Raw genomic sequence first — 24,531 nt, 5'->3', positions numbered from 1 at the left:
GAGTTGAACTTTCCTCAAAGGCGCATGGCTCCCTATAGTGACTGATAGTCTACCAACTTAAATTATTTCCTCATCATTTCTTTCTCGCATTTGTTATGTCCTTGGTATGTGTGCTATTGTTTTATTAGTCTCCCTTCATTGTGTGTGTGTGTGTACTATATCATAACAATAATAATTATTATTTTTGCCATGTGGTTCTGATTCATCCATTGCCAGCTTTCATTTCCCCGTAGATGGGAAAGTCCTCTTGAGCTTCTCTATTCAGATTTTACAAAGACAGGAGCTTGGAAGGTAACTTGAGTGAGAGGACAGAGCTGAAGACATAAAGAGTTCCATGTTTTGAGCCTAATGATATTTTACAACTAAAATCCTAGATAGTAGGAGAATTGATTATACACAGTCTACTATTTAGGTTCAGAAGTTGCTGCTTATTTTGCCACTGAGCCAAATCCTCAATGATCAACTATAGCTTTTAAATAACAGCTTAAAGAAGAATATAATTCAATTCCTTTCAGCAGCATATTTATTGCAGACAGTGAAAAAATTTATAAATATAAATGGAGGAAGTAAAAATTGATCCAAATGAAGGACAGAGATGGATAGAAATATACTTTTCCAACTAGATATATGCTTTTGTCAGGGTCCTCCCATGTATTATAGGCATGGCATGGTAAAGAACTCTTAAGGAAGTCCTTAAGGAAGTTTTGAAAGAACGTCATGGAATCCAGTAGGGAAAAATGCAGTTATTCTTCTTGCCTTGAAAATAAATTCTAAAAATAAAATGACATGCTTTAAAATGACAAATTAGGTCACAAACTATTCTAAATTTATTTTCAAAAGTGTTCATAGTAATATTAAAATTATAAATTTGTCGGACAACTCACTAAAACCGACACCTTTCTTGAAGAAAAAGAAATATAGAAAACATTTAAAAAAAATAAAGAAATGATAATAACAACAAAAATCTTTATGATATAGAGAATCTTGTCACTAATTCACTTTAGAGGCAAAGACCAGAAGACTTTCCATAATGATCCCGGGATAAGCTAATGGCAAAGCTAGATATTATCAGAGTATTTAATTAGGGCTTCAACTCAAGTAGAAGCCTAGTGCTTCCTGCACTCTGGGAATAAAAGTCTTCTGTAACCTACTTTAAACACAAAATAAATAAAATAAACTGTCAAAATATTTAGAAGCCACAACCAACAAATGAAATATATATAATATAAATAGGCTTCATAGTTTTTGACATAATCCATACTTTGAGGTTAAGTTATATTCACAGGTCATATGACTACCTTAAAAACTGCTTTGGACATTTGTCATGGCTTAGTCTTCTGTTCTTACCCTGTAAACTGCAAAGAGGTTTTCATAAAGAGAAGAAGGGTTATTATGGTATTTGGAGACATTGCTACACAGAACATAGAAAATAGAATTTGGATGATGTCCTATGGCTTTTTTGAAAGAGGAAGCAGCTGACATTACTTAACTTTCTCCTCTGCTTGGGCTGTGACCTGGTCATCCATTAACAATGAAATCAATGGAATATTAATTGGGCCTTGTTCCAAAGGACAGTTGGAATATTTTACATGAAGAGATTTTCAACTAAAATTGAAAATTTTATATACATAAATGTAGAAAAGCATTAATTTAAAACAACAGAAATGTGACTATATTTATTAGACAGGTGAATTTTTTAATGATTTAAAGAGTACTATTCCAAAGCTTATTCTTTGCCATTTAAAAATCATAAATACATTCTGCATATAAAAGAATGTTTCTTGCATGACTGATTTCTTTCAAATTAGTCTTCTATGTTTATAGACTTAATTTAAGGGTACAAGTGTACTCATGATTTCCAAAATTATAAAAAGAAGATATATTCTAAAATTTGGATGCATCTTTAAGTTTGAGTCTTCTAAAAGTGTTTTAAAAACACAAATAAATTTTTGGATCATTTTTACTATTAGTTTTTAGTATTTGCATATAAAAACATAATATTTAATAAGGAATTAAATTACCAAATTTGTGTATACACTAAATTTTGCAGACAGAATAGTTATAAGCATACACTTTTTTAAACAACTTAAAATCATGTTGACTTCACCTCAGGTATTTATTGAAATGATTTTTTAAAAAAATTGCTTGTACATTTCTCCATGTGAGAAGCTGCCTTAATTGTTAATTACAAGCACACTTACCACACTGTGCACAGCATGCTTTGCAAAAAATTGCAAGTTAAGGACATTTCACAATAGAATTATGTGGATTTAACTGTAATTCCAGTTTATTCATTTCCTAATTCATGTATCTTATCATCTTATCTACAGCCAAAGCTTACAAAGCGCATATATTTTTTTTACATAGTCCCTTTTGATCTATGCTAACAGAAATATATTGTTAGCCTGGATAGCAATCACCTGTCAATTTAGGCAATAATTCACTTAAACATTTCAAATAGATTTTAAGATACAACAAATACCTTCAGTTGACCTACCATACACTCGTCTCTCTGAGAACTAAGCATTTGACTGTTCATTTTTAATCTAACCAAAATGGAATAAATTTTCATTGCATTTCTAAGTAGTCCCTTTTGTTCTTGTGGTGTAGCAGAAGGAGTAAGACAATTACAGGTCATCATATTTCAACGGTACTTCACTGTGCTCTTTGACCTCCATTATTACTATCTTTTTGGTCCTCATGTTTCTATATTTAATTGGGTTATGGAAATCTATCACCGACAAAAATATATTCCCATTTAGAGCTCCCGTTAGCCTGAAAAATCTTTTAAATGAAGTGAAGAAGGTGCAAGGCTATGATTATAGGTACATTACACATTATCACCTTTAGACTTCATCAAAGCGGTAATAACACTCTGTTTAAACAACAGCTTAGAAGAAAAGAAAGATGAAGGAAAGAAAGGTCACAAGCATCCGCGTCTCAATTAACCAAATACAAGAGTGAAATACGGATAATTCTGTGCTTGCCATTTAATAGCATATAGTATCATTTAATATTGCTTTAGGGTAGGAAGTGGCTCCCCCAAATAATAATATCTAACTTGAATTTAACCACAGTAGCAGGGTAAAATAAAACACTAACATATATACTCTTTAAAAACAAAGTGACTTTTTACCCAGCGAGTAGTATGAAATGTAAGGTCCTATTCGACTAAGAAAAAAACACTCTCAGTCCAAATCTTATTTGAATGGACCCCTGACTTCCCTTTGCAAAAAATTTATTTTTTTAAATTTATTTATGTGTAACTTTAAAACTTTTCAGTCGATATAAAATCAAGGTTTTCAAATTAATTAATTTTCATGCCATTCAGAAATAATTTGCTCCAAAAGTACTAAAGTCACGGTAAGCAAAGTATTAAGAAATCAAGGCTTAAACACAGTTTCCCTGATTAGCTTCCTGATTAGCTAGGAGAGTTTTAGAAGCAAGAATGTACCAAGTTTCCACCATGTTTCCCAACATCATGTATGGCAGGGCAGCTGAGCTAAGAGGTAGAAACACTTTGCTGCTCTTCTCTCTATTGGAAGATAAAAGTAAAGTTTAAAAAATAAGGACAAATTAGCTAAATTGACACTTCAGTAAAACTGTAATTCCTGAAGATTTTTTCTTCTGGGTAAATGGCAATCCTCCGAAGGGCAGCTGAGTAGGATCCCTAAAAGCATATCATCCGCCAGCTGATCATCATAATGCATTACATAGATCTCACTGAGTATTGCAGATTTTTTCTTAGAGAAAGAACTGAGAAAGACTTTGGTAAAATACTAGTCAGTTTAGTTATTCAAAAGGAATTGACATAAATTTTTTTAGAGTATTTCAGTGATAGAAAACAGGCATGAAATTCTGTTTAGAGTTGGTTTTTAAAACTAGATGTATTATATTTTTGAAATTTCCAAAAATGTCAACTTTCCAAAACTACATTAGCACTTGGTTAATATTCTCAAAAGACAGTCAGGTAGTAGCCCCAGGGCATACACATTTTGAATTGAGGAAAAATCAAATATAGACCTCCTTCCTTCTTTTCCCTCTCCTTCTTCCATCTATTTCAGTTGTTTCTATTTCAATCTTTAGAGCAAACAAATAGTAGTGTTTTCTTTTCAGTAGAAATAGGAACTGAAGGAACTTGAGCAATATTCATAGTTAAATTGCATTCTTTAGTAGCCAACATGCCTGTTGTATTTATTTGATTATTGATTTGTGTATTTAGTATCTGAGTAATATCGAATTAGGTTTCACTCCTTGAAGGGAGGTCCATGAATTTATTCTTTGGGTAGCTTGGGACATTAGGCTGACAACTTTCAGACACATATTTTCATTCAAACCAAGTATTTTTTTTTTTAAGATTTATTTATTTATTTTAGAGAGAGAGAGAGAGAGAGCACGAACAGGAGTGGCAGAGGGGGAGAGAGAGAGAATCTCAAGCAGACTCCACTTGGAACCTAGAGCCAGACATGGGGCTCAATCTCATGACCCCGAGATCATGATCTGAGCTGAAACCAAGAAAGAGTCCAGTGTTCAACTGACTACACCACCCAGACTCCCCTCGAACCAAGTATCTTTGTGTGAATATCTCATTACTATTGTGTTCCACTTGGATTGGTAATGTTCAGTTTCCCTAAACCCTTGAACTAAGACCAGAATGAGTTTCCTTATTCACAATTATGTAAGCATAACTCGAATTGTCCCAATTCTCTGATAGTTCCAGATGGCTCATATACAGATCCCCACAACTTAGAGAGATTGGCTTCAGTTTTTTAACAACTATGTCAAATTAATTACTGGCAGCTTCAAAGGCTGTTTAAAGGAAAAAGGGTTTTCTACTCAATTTTCTCAGTTTGGCATGCAGAGTTGCATCATATGCCTCAGACTATGCTGCTACCCAACAGATTCAGGCACTAAAAGCACATAGACATGTATGTTCATTTCAAGATTTATTTTTCCCAACTTCTTTAGGTAGACCTAATCCCATTGGCTCCTTTTATGTCTAAGGAATCTATGTCATAAAACATTTAATGAATTGTTCAAAATCACATTGGCAAGTACAAATCAAATCAAGCTCCTGGTAAGAAGGTAGGGTCTTGTTTCCATGCCTATGCCTTCCCCTACCATGTGGTAACAAACTGCATCACTTTTTTTACGCCTTAGAAGTAACAGTATATTTTGGTTGCACAGAGCTGCTGAATAAAAATAGGTTAATTAACGGAAAAAATGTAGACATCTTTTAGTTTTTCAAATGGTTTTATAAGTGTTACTCATATTCAAGTGTATCATAAATTTGTATACTAATCTATGTCATAGACAAGTTTCTGGTAAACATTCACAGAAGGATAAGTGTTATCCTAATAATGGGTTATGGTTCTGTTCACATTTTTATTATCAAAGTTAGCAAAATAGCAAAAAAGAAGTTTTATTTTTTAAAGATTTATTTATTTATTTTAGAGAGGGGGGGCATAGAGGAGAAGAGGCAGAGGGAGAGAAAGAAGAGAGAATCTCAAGCAGACTCCATGCTGAGTGCAGAGCTCCAGGTGGAGCTCAATCTCACAACTGTGAAATCATGACCTGAGCCAAAATCAACCAACTTAACCAACTAAGCCAGCCAGGCACCCCTCTGCAAAAGTTTTAAATTCAACAAGCTTCTGCATATTTTATACCAAGGAACCTGTCTTACCCAACTTAATTCAAGTTTAACTCAATCGATAGAGAGGAAATGCCTATAGCAGACAAGTTTTACTTAAAATGTATGCCATGCACACTTCAAGGTATTTCTCGACTGGTTTGGAGGCTAAAGAACTGATCTTGTTCGTGATGTTCTGTTGGAATAGTGGCCTACTGGAAACCTTTGTCCAGAAAGACCCTGGGCTTCTAGGAGCGTCTGACTCCAGTTATTTTCTAACAATCCTTAGTTGTCACTTTGACTAAAAGGCATAAGACATAAGCTTATTTCTTCTGGAGTTGATAATGTTTATGGTATTTTAAATTTACATTTTGCTGTGTTTTCTTTTATCTGTCTAAATAAATATCCGTTTTTTAAAAAAGATTATTTCTTTCTATGTTTCAGAGAGATAGAGATAGAGAGATGAAATAAGTGGGGGTCAGGGGACAGAGGGACAACAGACTCCCTGCTGAGCAGAGAGCCCAATGCAGGGCTCAATCCCAGGACCCTGAGATCATGATCCGAGCCAAAGGCAGATGCTTAAATGACTGAGCCACCCAGGTGCCCCCCAAAATATTCACTTTTATACCTAATTTTGTATGCTTTCCTTTAAAAAGTGAGCTCAAAATCTTATGGGCTTCATAGGGATTGCACTAAATCTGTAAATTGCTTTGGGTAGTATGGAAATTTTAACAATATTAATTCTTCCAACCCATGAGTACAGTGTATCTTTCCATTTCAATTTCTTTTATCAATGTCTTATAGTTTTCAGAATACAGGTCTTTCATCTCCCTGGTTAAATTTATTCTAAGTATTCTTTTTTGATGTGATTGTAAATGGGATTGTTTTCTTAATTTCTCTTTCTGATAGTGAACAGATATCTGTATATTAACTTGATATTCTGCAACTTTACTGAATTCATTTGTTAATTTTAACAGTTTTTTTTGGCAGAGATTATAGGGTTTCTTTCTATATATAGTACCATGTCACCTACAAATAGTGACAGTTTTATTTCTTTCTTTCCAATGTGGATGCCTTTTATTTATTTATTTTTCCTATTAATTGCTCTGGCTAGAACCTCCAATACCATATTGAATAAAAGTTGCAAGAGCCGAGGATCCCTGGGTGGCTCAGCGGCTTGGCGCCTGCCTTTGGCCCAGGGTGTGACCCCAGGGTCCTGGGATCGAGTCCCGCGTCAGGCTCCCTGTATGGAGCCTGTGTCTCTCTCTGCCTGTGTCTCTGCCTCTCTTTCTGTGTCTCTCATGAATAAATGAATAAAATCTTTCAAAAAAAAAGTTGCAAGAGTGTATATCCTTATTTTGTACTTGATCCTAGAGAAAAGCTTTCAGCTATTCAGCATTGAATATGATGTTAGCTGTGGGTTCCTCATATATGGTCCTTATTATGTTGAGGTATGTGCCTCCTATATACATTTTTTGAGAGTTTTAATCATAAAGAGATGTTAAATTTTGTTAAATTCTTTTTCTGTATCTATCAAGATGTTCATACGATCTTTATCCTGCATGTTGTTAATGTGCCATATCACATTGATTGATTTGTCGATATTAAACCATCCTTGCATCCCTGGAATGAATACCACCTGGTCATAGTATACTATCTATCTATCTATCTATCTACTTATTTATTTATTTATTTATTTATATTTTATTTGTTTTATTTTAATTTTTAAATTTATTTTTATTTTTTATTTTGGTGTATGATCCAAAATAATGTATTAAGTTGAATTTGAATTTGGTTTACTAATATTTTGTTGAGGACAATTTGATAATGTATAAAAATATTGAATCACTATCAGTACACCTGAAACTAATATAATATTCTTTTTTTTTTTTAATATAATATTCTATGTCAATTTTACTTCAATAAAAGACTTTAGGCTTGCACCCTACTTTAAGTATGATCATTTTACAGAAGAATCAAAATAAAACACAGGGAAATCATGCAGCTGGTAAACAGAGGGGCGGGAAGAGGAATTCCTATGCTCTAATTCAAATGCACATGTGCTGAATCACTACACTATACTGCATCCTAGACAGTACCTCAGGCTGTAACAAGCTCCTGAGGAAGCAGGTTCTGTCTTCTTGCTTAGAAATCTAGTACAACATGGTAAATGCATTTTCTCCTAATTAAATATTAGTCAGTCTAAATACAGGTATTATGCCAACTTTAGGCAAAGCACATGCTATGAAATTCCAAAGTTTTTGCATTACAGTTTCCTTATCAACATAATGGAGATAATGATTGTTCCAAATTGTTGGAGGAATAAATCAGATTCTGCATGTAAGTCATATAGCACAGTACCTGGTACATACAAAGACTCAATACATATAATTTATTTTAGCTTTAGATCAACTGATCTAAAAACTCAGAAGGAACTGAAATGTTAAGTAGTAAAGCATGTCAGAGAGATGTGTATAAAACACAGCACACACAAATTACTGAAGTTTATATAATAAGACACTATTATCACATTAAAAATAAGAGCAAACAAAATCAAAGTCATTTGCTTCTCCTTTAGCTTTTAGTTAGTCATTTTGCAATGGTTAGTCCAAGAATGAAGTCATGCTTTGAGCCTACCATTATTGTATAGATTATGTATTCTTCCGTTAAAAGCCACTTAATGGCATTCTATCTCACTCACAATAAATAACAAAGTCCACACAATGATGGTGTATAAGGCTCCCATAATGTGCCCCAACCCCAACCTCATTTTCCACGTTTGTCTCCTTCTTCACTCTGCTCTAGCTACACCAGTCTTATAATTCTTCAGACAGGACCCAGGAGCTCTGCCCCCCAGAGATCTCCATGGCTCATTCTTCCTCACATCTTTAAGTTTTCACTTTAATGTTACTTTTCAGTAAGGCTCTTCTACTAATCATCCTATGGGAAATTGCAATCTTTAGTGTATTCCTAAATTGAAGATCATTTTTTTTTCCTCCATGGGCATTCTGTGGTGTGAAATACTGAAGCTGGGTCTCCTTGAGTTTTACCCAAAACTCTAGGATCACTGTGGGACCTAAGTAATGGGAATAGTGATAGTCCACTAATTTAGAATTACAGCTGGTTGCCTGGAAGCTCAGAAATTGAATTTTATTATTCTGCGAATCACGGTTGTTGCCCTATGACTCAATTTCTCATTGAATATAGTCTTTCTGGATATTATCTTTTCCTAAAATTCTGTTATTCCTGATTCCCTAGGATATCCTTTTCCTGAACAGTATACCAAACTGGGTACAGTTGCTTTCTGCATTTCGTTTCCTTATGTCCATTTGCTAGTGTCAACTGATCAATGACACAATTATTAGATTTCCTCCCATATCCTATCACACCTATGCTTGGATCTTGGCCAATATATGAACCTTTTGGTTTGGGGGTTCATCTTCACACGTGTCGTGTATTTGTGTATTTGTCCTTAGAACAATTGGTCTTTATTTTGCTTCCGTTTCAGAACTGTAGCAATTTTTTAGTTTCATGAGGGGTCAGATCTAACCTTTGTATCTCGTCTGGTTCTTTTGCCAACTATATATTAACAAAGCCCTAATGGTGACTCAGTATCTAATTCTTAAGAGAAGCTTTTAAGAAGGTAGCCTTGCTTTCAATTCTGCAAATAAAACATCTTGCAGAGTGTTATATAAATCATATATTATTATGCATATTGAGTCAGGCAGTCAGTCAGTCTGTCAGCAGTTAGAGTTGGATTCCAAGGTTCTCATGGTGAAAATCAAATCAATGGTGAGGTCATTAGTAGAAGGAGAATGAAAATGAAATTGTATGCCTATGCTTTATGTGCAGAGCTGCTGTAACTTTAAGATGTTTGAAGAGCTGAAGAAAGACGAAAAAGAGCAGTAGATAACATCAGAGATGTAGCAGAGTCTAGATCATTATATTGTTGTGAAGTTCACTACAGGACTTTTGGATTTTACTCCATAGGAGATGGAAAGCCATGGGAAGTTTTTTTTTTTTTTTTTTTTTAATTTTTTTTTTTTATTTATTTATGATAATCACAGAGAGAGAGAGAGGCAGAGACATAGGCAGAGGGAGAAGCAGGCTCCATGCACTGGGAGCCCGACATGGGATTCGATCCCGGGTCTCCAGGATCGTGCCCTGGGCCAAAGGCAGGCGCCAAACCGCTGCGCCACCTAGGGATCCCAGCCATGGGAAGTTTTGAGCAGAGGAGTGACCTATTCTTTTATTTGTAAATTTTTATTTTTACATTTATCATATTTATTTATAAATGTATTTTTTATTCTGACTGGTCCATTGGAAAGAGGCTCTAGGAAAGTTACCATCAAAACAGGAAGAAACGTTACAAGACTGCTTTCAGAGATAAAGAGTCTGATGCAGAGACAGAAAGACCAAGGCTGAGGCGGGGGTGGTCAGAGATGGTGGCTTAGCAAGGGTGGTAGCTGTAGGCATTTGTGAGAATCCTGTATATATTCTGATAGGATTTCCCGATAGACAAGATGTGGATTTTGAGAGAACAAAAGAAGTTGAGAGTTTTGGGCAAGATGCTGAAACTTTTTAGTGTGAACAACTGGAGAATGCCCTTAGACACAGAAATTGGGAGAATAAGGTAGGTCAGATTTGGGGGAGATTATCAGCACAATTTCCAGCTAAGTTATTTTTCTTTGAGGGAACATAAACCTACTTATATGAGATTTTATTTTAATGTCTGAAGATACAGGTCAAATATTTGTAATCCCGCCAATTCATTACGTTGTGTACTTCTAATTCTTATTGCAATATATAAAGCCATTAAAATAGTAATCAAAAGCAGAAAGTGGTTATTGGCAAACACTTTAATGCAAAAATCTGACAATTTTAAACTTCTATTCATATTGTATTCATCTTGGATAATTTAACTGGATGAATTAAAGATAACATAAATTATTCAACTGTAAATGATTTAAAAGCAAACAGCACATTCATTTTATCATTTTTTTTCTTAGAGCCTTTCATTAAAATTCAGCCATTCTGCAATTAATTGTCACAATTTTCTGGCCAATACATTCATTTCCTATCATATTCAAAGAAAATTATTTGAATTTAAAAAACCTTATTCTACATGTAGTTTATCGAACATTTCAAGTCTTGACAGTTTAATTCTATATTTGTGTTATGAAAGGCAGTTTTTTTTTTTACCTGTCTTATTTCTTTAAGTTAGTTATAGGTGAAATAGTAACCCTGACTGTTACCTTATGTTAACTCAAGACAAGAAAATATGTATAAATATCATGAAGAGATTTGACCTGCAAACTTTCCATTTATTGAAAAGGCTGTCAAAAAAAAAAAAAAAAAAAAAGAAAAGAAAAAGAAAAGGCTGTCTTTGGACTTTACCACATGAATTATTACCAGAATGCTTTAAATATTCATAAGAAGTCTAATTGATGTTGTAATGTCGAGCAACACACTCTTTTCATTTGACCTATTTCAAAATGACACAAATTTTTTTTACCAAATTATTTCAATGTTCATGAGATAGAAGTTGATTATATATGTATTTCATGAAGTGTTACAAAAGTAAACCTAAAGTTTAATATTGTTTTTGCACATCCCTCTCTTCTTTAAGTAGTATAATCCATTTTACAATAAACATAATAAATATAATCATTTATTGAACTTATCTATGCAGTACTGGACCTGTATTTTAGGCAGTTATTTTCCAAATATTGTAGATAAAAATAATAACAGCCAGTATTTTACAGAGATTTTCTAGGTAGCAGGCACTGGGAAATGTACTTTCTAGCACTATCCCACCCAGATTTCACAGTACCCTTCAAAGAAGGTGCCTTTGTTATTTCCATCTTGTGAATACAGAAATGGGAGCTAAGGGCTATTAGGTGTGCAGCCCAACATCACACAATGGTAAGTGGTAGGTAGCAGTTTAGGCAGTATAACTCCAGAACTGGAATACTAAATACCAAATACAATGGCATGCTCCTTTAATTCAGTTGGCATTTCTGAACTTGCAATATCGAGTCACTGTATACTATCTGCCAGTACTGTGTCATGATGCAACTACAAAACATGTATTTTCAGATATGTAGGAAATATAAAAGATAATCTGCGTTATTACATTCTTAATCCCATTGCTTTTTCTTCAGTAAGGACTTCAACTAATGTCTTCCAAGCAGATAGGAATTATAAACTGTCCCAATTTTAAGGAATATTTTAGAAAATGAAGTTTGAGTCAGAAAAAGGAAGTTTAAGAAAGTCACTAATGGGCACTCTAAAATATTCTTGCTTAGGATAGAAACTGGCAAACAAGAAAAAAAAAAAGCTTGAAGGGCAAGCTATTAATGCATATGAATAGCTTTAACATTCTGTGTATATCCTGAGTAGGACAATTCTATTTCTAGGAATTTATCCCAAGTAATGAAGATGAGCATAAAGATTAAATCCCATGTATGAAACATGGAAGACTCCTAACTCTGGGAAACGAACTTGGGTTGGTAGAAGGGGAGGAGGGAGGAGGGTGGAGGTGACTGGGTGGCGGGCACTGAGGGGGCCACTTGACGGGATGAGCACTTGGGTGTTATTCTGTATGTTGGCAAATTGAACACCAATAAAAAATAAATTTATTATTAAAAATAAATAAATCAATCCCATGTATGAAGGGTGATGTGACTTAGATACAGTGGAAAACTAGGATCTGAAATGTCTAAGAACAGAGGTTATATAAACAATAAAGGAACGCTAGGCATTCAATAAATACAACGTTTAAGAAGAATATTTACTGATACAGAAATAAGGTTACAACAAATCATTATTAGGAAACCACAAACTATGGAAAAATATATAAGTGATGTTCTTCTTTGGGAATTTAAATATCTTGTTATGTTTGGGGTTTATCCTTGGTAATGCAGGTGAAAGTAATTTTATTATTGTGGATTTTTTGTTTCTCATTATTTTATACAATATACAGATAATGACAATAAAACCAAAGTTATTTTAAGAATGCCACCATTTCATGCATCTTCATTTCCTGAAACATTGCCACTGCTCAGTGTACATCATTTTCAAAGGAGGTCCATGATTTACTCATTTCTTTGTTATCCTACTCAATGAAAAATAAATTTTTTAAAATGACTTTTTAAAAATCATGTATTTTTAAATGTATTTCACTTGAAAATGTGAAATCCATTAATTCAAAATAGTAAACTTTATTTTAAGTACTTCCTGTCTACATGACAATTTTTTAGTGCTTTGGGAGATTCCAGAAGTGTACATGGCCCCAGCCCCTATGGAGCTCACAGATAGAAGAAGAAATAAAACACATAAAACCTAAGTATAATTTCAGACAAAAGATAAGAAGTATGTCAATAGTGATTAAAAGTCTTATAGTAGCAGGGAGATGGAAAATATTTTCCAATCATTGAACCAAGAGAAGTTTAATGGAGATGAAGGACCTGGGGAAAGGATTGGACTTTTATGGAGGAAGTCAGCATTTCCAGAGGGTGGGAGTTACATGAGAAACCCTTTGGAGGAATCAGAGTAAACAGCATGGTTTGTTTTATAGAGCAAGTATTTGATAAGTAATAGTGAAACATAAGGCTGTTGGGGGGAGGGGTTAAAATAAGTTCTAAATATTCTGGAAAATAAGGCTAAGGCGTTTGGAATTTATTATCTATTGATTAGGGAGCTATCAAAATTTTTTGAATAAAGAAATGGCATTATCTATGTTAAGTATAAATAATGTTAAGGTTAAATATACTTAGGTCAAGGGACTATTAAATCATGTACAGAACAACTGAGCCATAGATTCTGAGTGCTTCAGCATTACATGAAATAAAGAATCTTGATATTTTTTTTGATCAATACAAAAGTAAAAGAGAAGAAACTTCAGAATTTCTTTATTTAAATTAGAGTATGTAGAAAATAATCTGTCTTCTTACTAGAGACTGTTTTTAAGATTCTTAAATTGACTACAACAATATTCTAAATCTTACCATGAATATCAGTGCAAATACTCATGCTAGCTACAATCATTTGTGGATAATTAGGAATCATAATTAGGAAAAAAAATAGCTTTTCTACAGCAACACTGCTCAAAGGATATGATATTATGGGCTAATAAAACAGTCCAGCAAAACAAGGGTCAAAGTTTTTTTGTGGACCTGGAAAATGTTCATGCATTCACAGGATATTTATTCTATGTTTATAAGACACTGAGACCTCTGTTAATTTCCCAAATAAAATAATTCAAGTGACTTCTCCACATCTGTCATTATGAGTGCATATGCCACAGTAAATATTTCTGTATCTCAAGAATTCCCTCAATATGAGTAGCATTGGATAATCAAGGAATCACAAGGCAACAGTGGAAATTAACAGATCATCTTTCTCATCTCCTGTTTGCCTTATCAATATCTTTCTTGGATTCTCTACCAAAGAAACCATGTGATCTCTATTTTAAGAAAATAAAACAATTTCTGTTAACTAATGTTATACTGACCATGTGTTATAAAATAAGTTCACTTTGTTGTTCTGGAATTGAGTGAGTAAATGCAAATCGTTAGCCAGTCTTCTAATAAAAGTGATCCATTATCTTAGTTAGTTCAAGCAGGTCAACCTTTTAAATTGATTTTCCTGGCAGGTGATTAACTGCTCATTTCCACAAACAAGTTACTAATCTAGCCAGCAAACTCAAAATGGGTACTTTTGGTTAAACAGAGCTTGGATACAACAAATAAAACAAGGGGCTGAAACAAAACGATTTTTTGATAACCCTCGCAACAATCTGAATTATATACCATACTCATAAAGATCGTTAGTATAATCTACTTCTAGGAAGGACAGGACTTTATTTAAACATAAATCTTTATGTAATAAAAAGGAATGTTAGATAATTCCATAGCCTTCTCTAGACTAAAAGCTTTTTCCAGGTCATGATTCTATGCCTGATAACTTTCACCTTTAAATTCTTTAATAATCTTTGTTAATCCATTGCAACAAATTCTCTAAGGCAAACCTAAATTGTTAAGCGTTAGACTACTACTATTCTTGAAAAAGCATCAGTGAGAAGGATACTGTACAATACACGTACAAATGTAAAATGGTGCAGCTGTTGTGGAAAATAGGCATTTTCTCAGAAAATTAAGCCTAATTTTCATACGTCCCAGTACTTCAACTTCTTGGTATGCCCCTGAAATAACTGAAAATAGGGACTCAAACAGACACCTGTATATCATGTTCATTGCAAAATTAGCCTCAAAGTTCAAAAGATGTAAACAATCCAATTATTCATCAACTGATGACTAGATAAACACAATGTGGCATATATACACAGAATATTATTCAACTATACAAAAGCAATGAAGCATAGATGAACCTCTGAAAACATACCAAGTGAAATAAGCCAGATATAAAAGCATAAATGTTATCAGATTCTACTTCTGTGAAAAACTAGAGTATCTAGGCACACTCATAGAGCACAAAGCAGATTATAGTTAATCAGTGGGGAGTTATTATTGTTAATGGATAGAGTTTCTAGAGTTTAGGGTGATGGGAATGCTTTTGAAATAGAAAGTGGTGGTGGCTGCACAATTTTGTGAATGTAATTAATGCCACTGATTGTACACCTAAAAGTGGTTAAATTGGCAAATTTTATGTTACATATATTTTACATTTTATATAAATGCATCAATGAAAGCTGTGTGTAATAAATAATTAATATGAGTCCATGCACTATATTTTTATTTATGGATCCTAGAGTGCACTTTTAAAAAATCAATATAGCCATATAGTTGGTTCATATATAATCTACTGCAGGCTAAATCTCTGCAAATCCCTTTCTGCTATATTGACGCATTGCTGGTTGCCACATCTTTACTAATTTTCTATCCCCTCAAAGTATTTTTTTTTCTCTAGTGCATTGATCCTCACTGCATTTAATTCTAACCACTTTTATTTGAACAGGTCATGTTCAATTGTTAACCAATAATAAATGGCTAATTATCGAAGATGCCTCTGGACTTAATGAACACTCTCCTTATATTATTATTATTTTTTCTCCTTATATTATTATTTCTATTATAGATGATGAAGGGAAAAAGTAGACAGCTTCAAGATAGACTTTGAGTGCCAGGTCCATATTATGCAATGTTACAATGTACATGGTGCAGAGGTATGAAGGAAGGACAGATATTATAATGACTGCTTGGTTTCTGGCTTACAGAATTGAATTGAGATTGGAAATTTTGGAGAACCAGATTTTGATATGTGTAAAATGCTTGCATGTATGGTGTGTGGGAAGATAATTTGGATACGTTGCAGGTGTTTTTAAAGAAATTTTGAGATATGCCTAACGGCCATGTTGTGTAAGCAGTTACATGTTCAATCTGAAACTGAAAGAATTTTGTATTATGGACATAAATTAAGAAGACATTAGCATACAGATCACAATTAAAGTCATAGGTACAGGTGATATGGCTTAGGGGGAAATTTTAGAACAAGATGTGGAGATGAAACAAAAAAAGAGTGGAAAGAACAGTAGACAATCTTCAACCTTCCATTGAGGAACTTTAATATTTAATGCCTGGATGATGAGGATGAGCCAGCATAAGAGACAGCGAAGTCCTATTGGAGCTATAAGAGGAAACTTGGCCAAGCAAGCCAGGGAAACTGAAGAAACAGAGAGTTTTCAAGACAAGAGGTCAGTGGAGTCCGCTCCTTGTAAGCACTCAAATTGAGGGTGAAAAACCTCCTTTGCATTTCACAACCCACACAACACTGCGGTGTTATAGAGCTGATTATGTGGCAAGATGAGGTGGAAAACTAAGTTGAAGTGGGTGGAACGGTAAGTAGGAAGTAGAGTAATTGAGTTGGAGAGTATGCGCACTTCTCAACAAGGAGAGAAGAGGGGGTTGGTACTTACAGGTGGAAGGAGATCTTGGTGGTTGTTTTTAGCTTGTGTCCTTCATCTTTAGAATAAAAATCTAACTGTACTTTTTTTTTTTTTAAAGATTTATTTATTTATTTGAGAGAGAGAGCAAGGAGGGGGGAGGGGAGAGGGAGAGGAGAGATCATCTTAAGCAGACTCCCTGCTGGGCATGGTGCCTGTTGCGGAGTTCAGAGCTCGATCTAGATTCCCCAAGATCGTGACCTGAAGTCAAGAGTTGGCAGTTTACTGGACTGAGCGATTCAGGTGCCCCCCAAATCAAACTATACTTATATCTTCTTTTCTGTCTAAACAACATCTCTCCTCCCTTTCAAGACTAAACCCTTGCCCAACCCTTCTACCTTCCCCAGGACAAACAGCATTTATTAAGTATTTACTACACGCTAATTTATTATTAAAAAAAAAAAGATTTGTTGCGATTCCTGTACATCCCTTTGAATCACTTTTTCATTCATTGAGAACTTACTCCTTTTCTTTCAAACATAGCTGAATCAATTTTTTTAAAGATGCCTTATCTATTATTCTGTATACAAATGGCTTTTCTTGTATAATAACTCTAAATATATATTTCACAATGTCATGTGTTTTCATTTGTTTTCACCAATGCTAAAAGTTGTACAAAAGCACTTAAAATTCATATTACCATTTATTAAAGGTATTTTTAAATTTTAAAATGTTTAGGCTTATGTACTATTGAAAAAATATCAGCATGGCAGTAGTTAGATTATTTAAGTTGTATTCTTTTTTCTACCAGTGATTGCTAATAATGAAAGATTAATCATTAGGTAGTTTGAATAGACAAAGAAGTCCTCCTCTTGCTATTTTTCAGTAAATTACAATGTTCTATAGAAAATATAACTGTTTTCATATATTCTTGAATATCTTCATTATTATATATCATATGTTAACATGAAACAAGAAAACTAATATACATGAATTAATACTAGTCTTATGATTATGGAAAGTAAATGGATGCACAGGTCATAGAACATATTTTTGTTTTCGATATTTCTTCATTAAGAACATTCTTTTTCTTAATAGAAATGATTAAAATAAATATTGCATTTAGCCACATTAAACTAATTCTAGGGCAGCCTGGTTTAGCACCACCTTCAGCCCAGGACGTGACCCTGGAGACCCGGGATCCAGTCCCACGTCGGGCTCCGTGCATGGAGCCTGCTTCTCCCTCTGCCTGTGTCTCTGCCTCTCTCTCTCTCTCTGTCACTCATGAATAAACAAATAAAATCTTTAAAACAAAACAAAACAAACCCTAATTCTAATAAGCGGTTTTAGATTGTTTTGAATATATATGATAGCAAATATATTTAGCATCTCTAAGAATCGTAGAATAAGATGAGAGGCATTTTTCAACAATACCGAACGTATAAAAAAAACCTAAGTTATAAAATAGTGATTTTAATATGGGCAGTTGCCCAAAAGTCAGTGACATTAATAGTAGCTAACAGTTACTGAGTACTTCGTTTTCACTAGATACTTTATCTCATTGTTTATCTACAATTTCCTAATGAGGTAAGTATTCTTATCCCCACATGGACAGCAGCTGAAGCCTGGAGATGGGGACATCACGGGTCAGCAGTAGAGCAGGCATTTGGACTTGGATCTGACTTCAAAGCATGGCTCTTTTGGTAACATTCACAACCAAAACTGGTACAGGGCCTCTTCTTGAAATTAACTCTTTTCCCCAAGAACAATATAGTATCAAGCTTAGAGAGTGTGTATGTGTGTTATGTAATCCTTGCAATCAATACTAAGTTTGGGGGTGTTTTTCATCAAAAAACAAAAAACACAAAAGCAAGTATCAAACTAAGCGCTCAGATTTGGAGAACATGAACATCGTCCTTATTCCAAAAGAGTTATGTGAAAATAAAACTCACATACAATTACCTATTTTTGTAGAAGACAATTTTAAATTATTGGGTAATATTTAACCCTGAATTCTGAAACTATATTTGGAGTAAGATGAAAGTTAAAAATATGAGACATATAAGCTAATTCAATAAATATGTTTAATAAAGGTAATCACAAGACTTGCCTGATAGAAGTCTGACTGTTATTCAGTAAGCAAAATGAAGGTAAATGAGTGAATCAATTCAATGCACATACAGTGAAGTTACTCTATTTTACCAAAAGAATATTATTTGTTGATATTATCAGTCATTGGGTATAGCCATAAAGAAAATAATTTTGTGGTTTTTGTTGTTGATGTCAACAGACTGAACAGATTAACAAGAAAGACGCATGATTTTATTCAAAATGGAACAACTTATGTCTAAGAAAGTTTTTCTTGAGAGGTGATCTGCGTCTGCGGGAGACTCATCTTTCAGGAATATTTTGATATGAGTTAACATTACTGCCAGTACTGTGACATTAGAAATGAAAGAAGCAGTTCTCACCTGAAGATCAGAATCCTGAAGGATGTTAAATCTCAGTGCAGCATGTTATTTACGACTGCTGATAGAAATTTGTAAGACTTTTAAGCAAAGATCAAACATTTATAGCTCAATAATCATTCAGAACAATAACATTTTATTTATGTATTTTTATTGAAGGAATATGTATTTTTTCTTACTTTCATCGCTAATAGCTCCATTTTACTAAGTGCTGATATGTATATATATATATATATAATATATATATATATTATATATATATATATATTTTCCCAATAGATGGTTTCTGGTTAAAAACACTCATTCTTTTTTTAGCTCTGATATTTGTGACTTTTTTAACCAACTATTTTTTATAACAAACAAAACTTTAAAATATAATTACCAATAGATGGGGGCTATCAGAGATTAGCTGTAATCTAAAATGATACAAAGATTACTTGTTTCAGAAATCTTATATAAGTGTGGTACTCTTTCAAAGTTATGAAAAGCTACATTTAAAAATATTTCTCATGACCTATGGGTGTTATGCAATGTATTTCTGAGAACTATAATAAACTCAATGGTAAGCAGACTTGAAAACGATCTAACATCAAATTGGCATATACTCACAGAAACTTGTCATAAGAAAAAAACAGTGGTAGTAGGTTAATTACTAAGTAGAAATGCTAGATTTTTGAAGTGGAGAGGAATGGAAATTTTTTTTAAGAAAGCTAGAGATCCAAATAAAATATTCGGAAAGAAAAAATGGGTTAAATGTGTTTAAGTAAATGGAAGGCTCTTGGTTTCTACTGAAAAAATTGGCAGAATGGGAATAAATCTAATCTACTAGAGAAGAGTCTGCTTTTATGCCTTTGTGATTTACATCTGAAAGACGATGAACCTTTTCAGTCTCAACTCTATAAACTCCACCATGTTCTAACCAAAATGGGGGGCGTGTACCAAGAATTTTAGACTAGAGCTCACTTCTTAACAGAAGTATGTGCCATCAGATGCCTTGGATTCCCCTCAGTTGACTACCTCGAGTGACTGCTGGCTTTTGAGCAAGTTCTCCGAGAATCCCGTGTCTAACGGGCAACCACTTTGTGGGGGAAATTTCAGGAACGACATAACTACTCCACTATGATGGCTCTAAGAGAACCAAAGTTTCAACACAGAAAATTGCTTCATGTTTAAGCGATGCATGCGAGTTATAGTGAAAGGAACACCTTTCCTCCTTCTCCAGCTCTGAAGAGCCCTCAGCGTGTGTTCCCTGAAGCCTCCGTATGATGAGATGCTCAGTAAACAGTGAGGAGATACTCGCGGAGTCTAATTATATAAGTTATTTCAGGAACTGAGAGCTTATTCAGCACACCTAAATATGAAGGCTGTTTTCTACTTTTAAAAAATTATAACAATTTATGCCTGAAAAAGGTAAATTCTCTGAAGACAGTTTTCCTTGTATAGCAGACTTAAAATGTTTATGAAATCAGTCTGATCTAGACCTGGATCAATTCAGATATGGAGATTCTTTGTGTTTATTTCCATTTTTGCCTCCCATACAGTTTTTATAACCCTTTCTGCTGATGGCTATTCCCAGAAAAGAATTCAAATACATCTTTAAAACCACATCATTTTTATAGTTATATACTTTACCAAGATTATTTAGGGAATATATGATCATATAACTTCTAAATTGGTGAGAATGTCTACATGCTATTCCCAGACTTATTAAATATGTTACCCACTTTTAAATTTCTAATCTCTTTGTTTTTGGTTCTAGAGCAGAAGTCAGTAATTTTTTTTCTGTAAGGTGCCAAAAAAAAAAATACTTTAAAATCTTGGACCACAAGGCAAAATCAAGGACATTACATAGGTACTTATATGAAAAGACAGAAATTAAGGTTCCGTGATTTTTTTATTGATTAAATTCAAAAATGTAATAAAAATGGAGTACACTTTTGCATAATACAGATCTACTCTTGAGAAAATGTAATTCTTTTGGAAGATAACATTTTGCTTAATTGTGGTCCAAAGTTAGTGTTCCCTATCATCAAAATTGATTGTAAATGTTCTTCTGCAATGTGACTTCATATATTAATTCTTTGAATATATTTTTTCACTCAGATAGGTAATGCCAAATGCTGATATAAACGCATGAACACACGGCTTTAATTGAGTGTATTTATCTCTTGGAAGGAATTTATAGAATTCTATTAGATCATCTTGATATTTGCCTTTTAGCTGGTCTTTAAATTGTAGATTAATGACTTCCAGTTGAAGGTTAGGTGGAAGCTCCTCAATTGCACAGCAAAAAGCATTTTGAAAAATGCAAATTTCTCTTGCCCTTGCATAGAGGCTTGAAAAGTGCTGTGGGACTATAGTTTGAGCTGAGAAAATATATGTGCTACAGATTTGTGTGGAAATGGAGATCTCACTTCTTGATTTAACTTTGTAGCAAGTGTGGCTAAAGCAGCTTGACATTGCTTGCGATTCAGATAACATCAGTGTTCTCAAAATTACTTTATTGCAATGTAAGTGTCATATGTAGACACTGTTTGCTTTGTAATTTTAGAATGAATTTATTAAGAAAATTTATCAAATCTGCATCAAACACTAATTTCTAAAGCCAATTTGGCATAAATCACAGTGCTGGAAGGCTATACTTGGCCTTGGGTTGTAGGTTTCAGACCCAACGGCAGTGGTTTTCATTGTTGTACTATAAATATTTTTGTTTGTTATTTGCCTTGAGCAAGATGTAGAGAACTCTTACAGGGCCATTCTTTCATGAATTTCTTGAACAATCATTTGGTAAGGGCCTACCATGTTATTTGAAGTCTACTAGGTGTCAGGGAATTAAAAACACAGTCTAGTGTTGGAGACATGTCGGCAGGCATTCCCATAACATATAGTAAGTGTTAAAAAGAAATATGCAAATGCACTGTAGGAGCAAAGAGGAGAGAACCAATTAATTGTGATCATTCAGATTTATCAGACTGTATTTTAAATCAGATGCCAAATGAGAAGATATCAGGTCTTAGTCATAAGGTAATTGTAATGATTTCTTAAGTTGAGAAGTCAGGAAGGGGAACTTTGGACAAAGGGATCACTTTGTATAAAGAGGGCTGGAGGCATGAAACGATGCCAGAAAAATGAGAGCCAGTGGAAGTCAAGTAGAAGGAAAAGAAGACAGTCGGGGAAAGACGCAGCTGGAGAGGCAAGAGAGGTCACTGAGGTGGCCTGTGGAACCAGGGCTTCACAAGCTTTGATGTGCAAACAAATCACCTGGACAACCTGGATAAAATGTAATTTCTGATCCAGTTGGTGGGGCCTCCACTCATCAAGATCCCAGCTAGTGGGAATGCTACTGGCTGGAGGACCACACCACACTTGAATAGCAAGACTCCAACAACACTAAGGTTTGAGCTCTCCTCCCTCTTCTGATAGTGAATCCAATGCTGTGGATATTTTAAGCAGGGAAGTAACACAATCAAACTCTGGAATTTCAAAGATAAAGCTGTAGCTATAAGGAGTATGGACTACATGTTGGAAAAGAATGAGGATAGGAGAGAGCTGCCGAGAGAAACTTGTTCAGGAGAGAAACCCCGGGAGCCCACGGCAAAATGTGATAATGATGATACAAATTGTACAAACATTCAACAGGTAAATATGCAAATTATGTGGAATGGCTTGATAAAAATAGTGAAGTAGCAATAGCAGTGTTCCCTGAAAAATATTCATCAGGCAGCCATAATAAAGTCTGGCCTCGCTCCATCCCAACCCCTCTATTCTGCAGTGAAAAAGCAAAAACAGGATTTGGTTTCCTCAGGGCTAAAAAAAAATACTTAGTAACAGGACTCATTCCAACAGGATATATACAAGAAAAATATTTTGGCATATAATAGCTAACCTCCACTCTGCTAAAAGTGATGTCAGAGAACTTAGACGCTGCCAAAGCAGGAGCTTTATTTTAAGGTTTCAGAAAAAAATTCAGATGGTAAATTATGCAGATTTTCTTAAGAATGGGACAGGCATTTCTCCTTTTGAAGTGGCTTAGTTCTTCTGCCAAAGAACTGTGTGATTTTCCCTGTCCTTTTAAACATACTGCCTGGTACTTTCACTGTATGGCTTCTGTAGTGATCAATAGACAATGAAATCAAGTTTGTTTATGAAACTAACTGTAATACATTTGCTTGATCCAAAGACTAATTTAGTGAAGAATAATGAGATCAGAAGATTACCCTTACAGAATGAATATGCATGTAAACACTACATAAAAAAAATCACTTTATTTTATAGGCCTTTTAAAAGAATACTATCAGGTATTAATAAATAGGCAGAACTATATGCTTGCCTTATTCAATGTGATTTAATAACAATTTAACAAATACAGAAAAACATACCAGGATGGCAAAAATATAAAGTGAGGGTATAAGAATCAGATTGGAATCCAGAAATGAAATTAAGGAATGCCTATTATTTTAAGATATATGTATAATAACAAAGCACACAGATTGGGCTCTGAGCTTATAGCAGCCATGCAACAGATAAAGCTAGTTGTCTATTTTTCCATGTGAATGTTAAAACAATTTCTCTTTTATACCAAATGGGAGGAAAGTGAATAAGCTACCATATAGCTTCACTATAAAATTATATTCAGGGAGAAAATTACTTTTCAACCTTTGGCAAGTTACATGTAGCTCATTCTTGATGTGCTAATGGCTGCTATTTTGTAGTTCTTCTGAAGCAAAGATTTGTCCTTTAGTGTATTTACTGAGGCAATATTCTTGATATTTGGCAGCTTTTTATTTCACATTTAGTTATCCTGTGCTGAACTTGTGATAACGATGCACTAATTTGATTTTCTCTTACTTGTTTTGATAAATAAATGTACAGTTTTTTTTTTTTTTTTTTCTTGGAGTCAAAAACTGAGGTCATTTCTCTGGGTTACAAAGACACTTAAAATTGAGTGAATCATGGGAAGTCAACAGTGCTTATTAAATCTTTGAAGTCTAGAAACAGGACCAAAGTGTGCATACAGAATTGGTTTTCCCCATGTAGTCTGTAGTGACAGGCAAATATGTGGTAAATCCACAATCATTATTAGGATGACAACTAGGAGACATATTATATCTGCTGTAAGAAAACAATAGTTTAAAATTGACCTTTCTCCTGTGGCACTGATTTTCTACTACACTACTACACGGGAATCCTTAATGTAAGGTCTCAAAATCTGTATCAACTGCTATTCCCAACTAAGTCGTATTCTCTTAAAATCAATATTCTTGTTTATAAACTAGTTCTGTGAGTTATTACAAATCATGATGATGTTTTGAACAAGCTAATGGTCACAAGAATGTTGATCGATTTTCCTACTTGGAAAAAAACTGTGCAGATAGCTGCCTTTTATTCAATATTGAGTGGGTTCATTTGTAGACTGATTTAATGTTGATTCAGGAGGATTATGAGAAGTAAGAAAATGTTTGAATTTTCAACTCACTCCTCTCTGTTGTGACATTTTGTTCTTTCCTTCCATCATCTCCATTAGTTTGCCA

The 24,531-nt window shown here is 34.0% G+C and overlaps 1 protein-coding gene and 1 long non-coding RNA gene across 2 annotated transcripts in view; both read right to left on the bottom strand.

Annotated features, from left to right (window-relative positions):
• TMEFF2 (transmembrane protein with EGF like and two follistatin like domains 2) overlaps positions 1-24,531 on the bottom strand; it is a 221,785-nt gene that overhangs the window by 130,146 nt on the left and 67,108 nt on the right. The gene's annotated exons all lie outside the window — the stretch shown is intronic.
• LOC144306198 (uncharacterized) lies at positions 501-19,063 on the bottom strand. The gene is made up of 2 exons (XR_013373202.1): positions 19,004-19,063; positions 501-770 (listed from the first exon to the last, which is right to left on the bottom strand). It is a non-coding gene; the product is annotated as an uncharacterized LOC144306198 (long non-coding RNA).

This window comes from Canis aureus, chromosome 36 (assembly GCF_053574225.1).
Source record: "Canis aureus isolate CA01 chromosome 36, VMU_Caureus_v.1.0, whole genome shotgun sequence".
Taxonomy (NCBI): Eukaryota; Metazoa; Chordata; class Mammalia; order Carnivora; family Canidae; genus Canis; species Canis aureus.
Note: the sequence above shows the minus strand (reverse complement) of the source record. Positions and strands in the feature narration are given on the sequence as shown.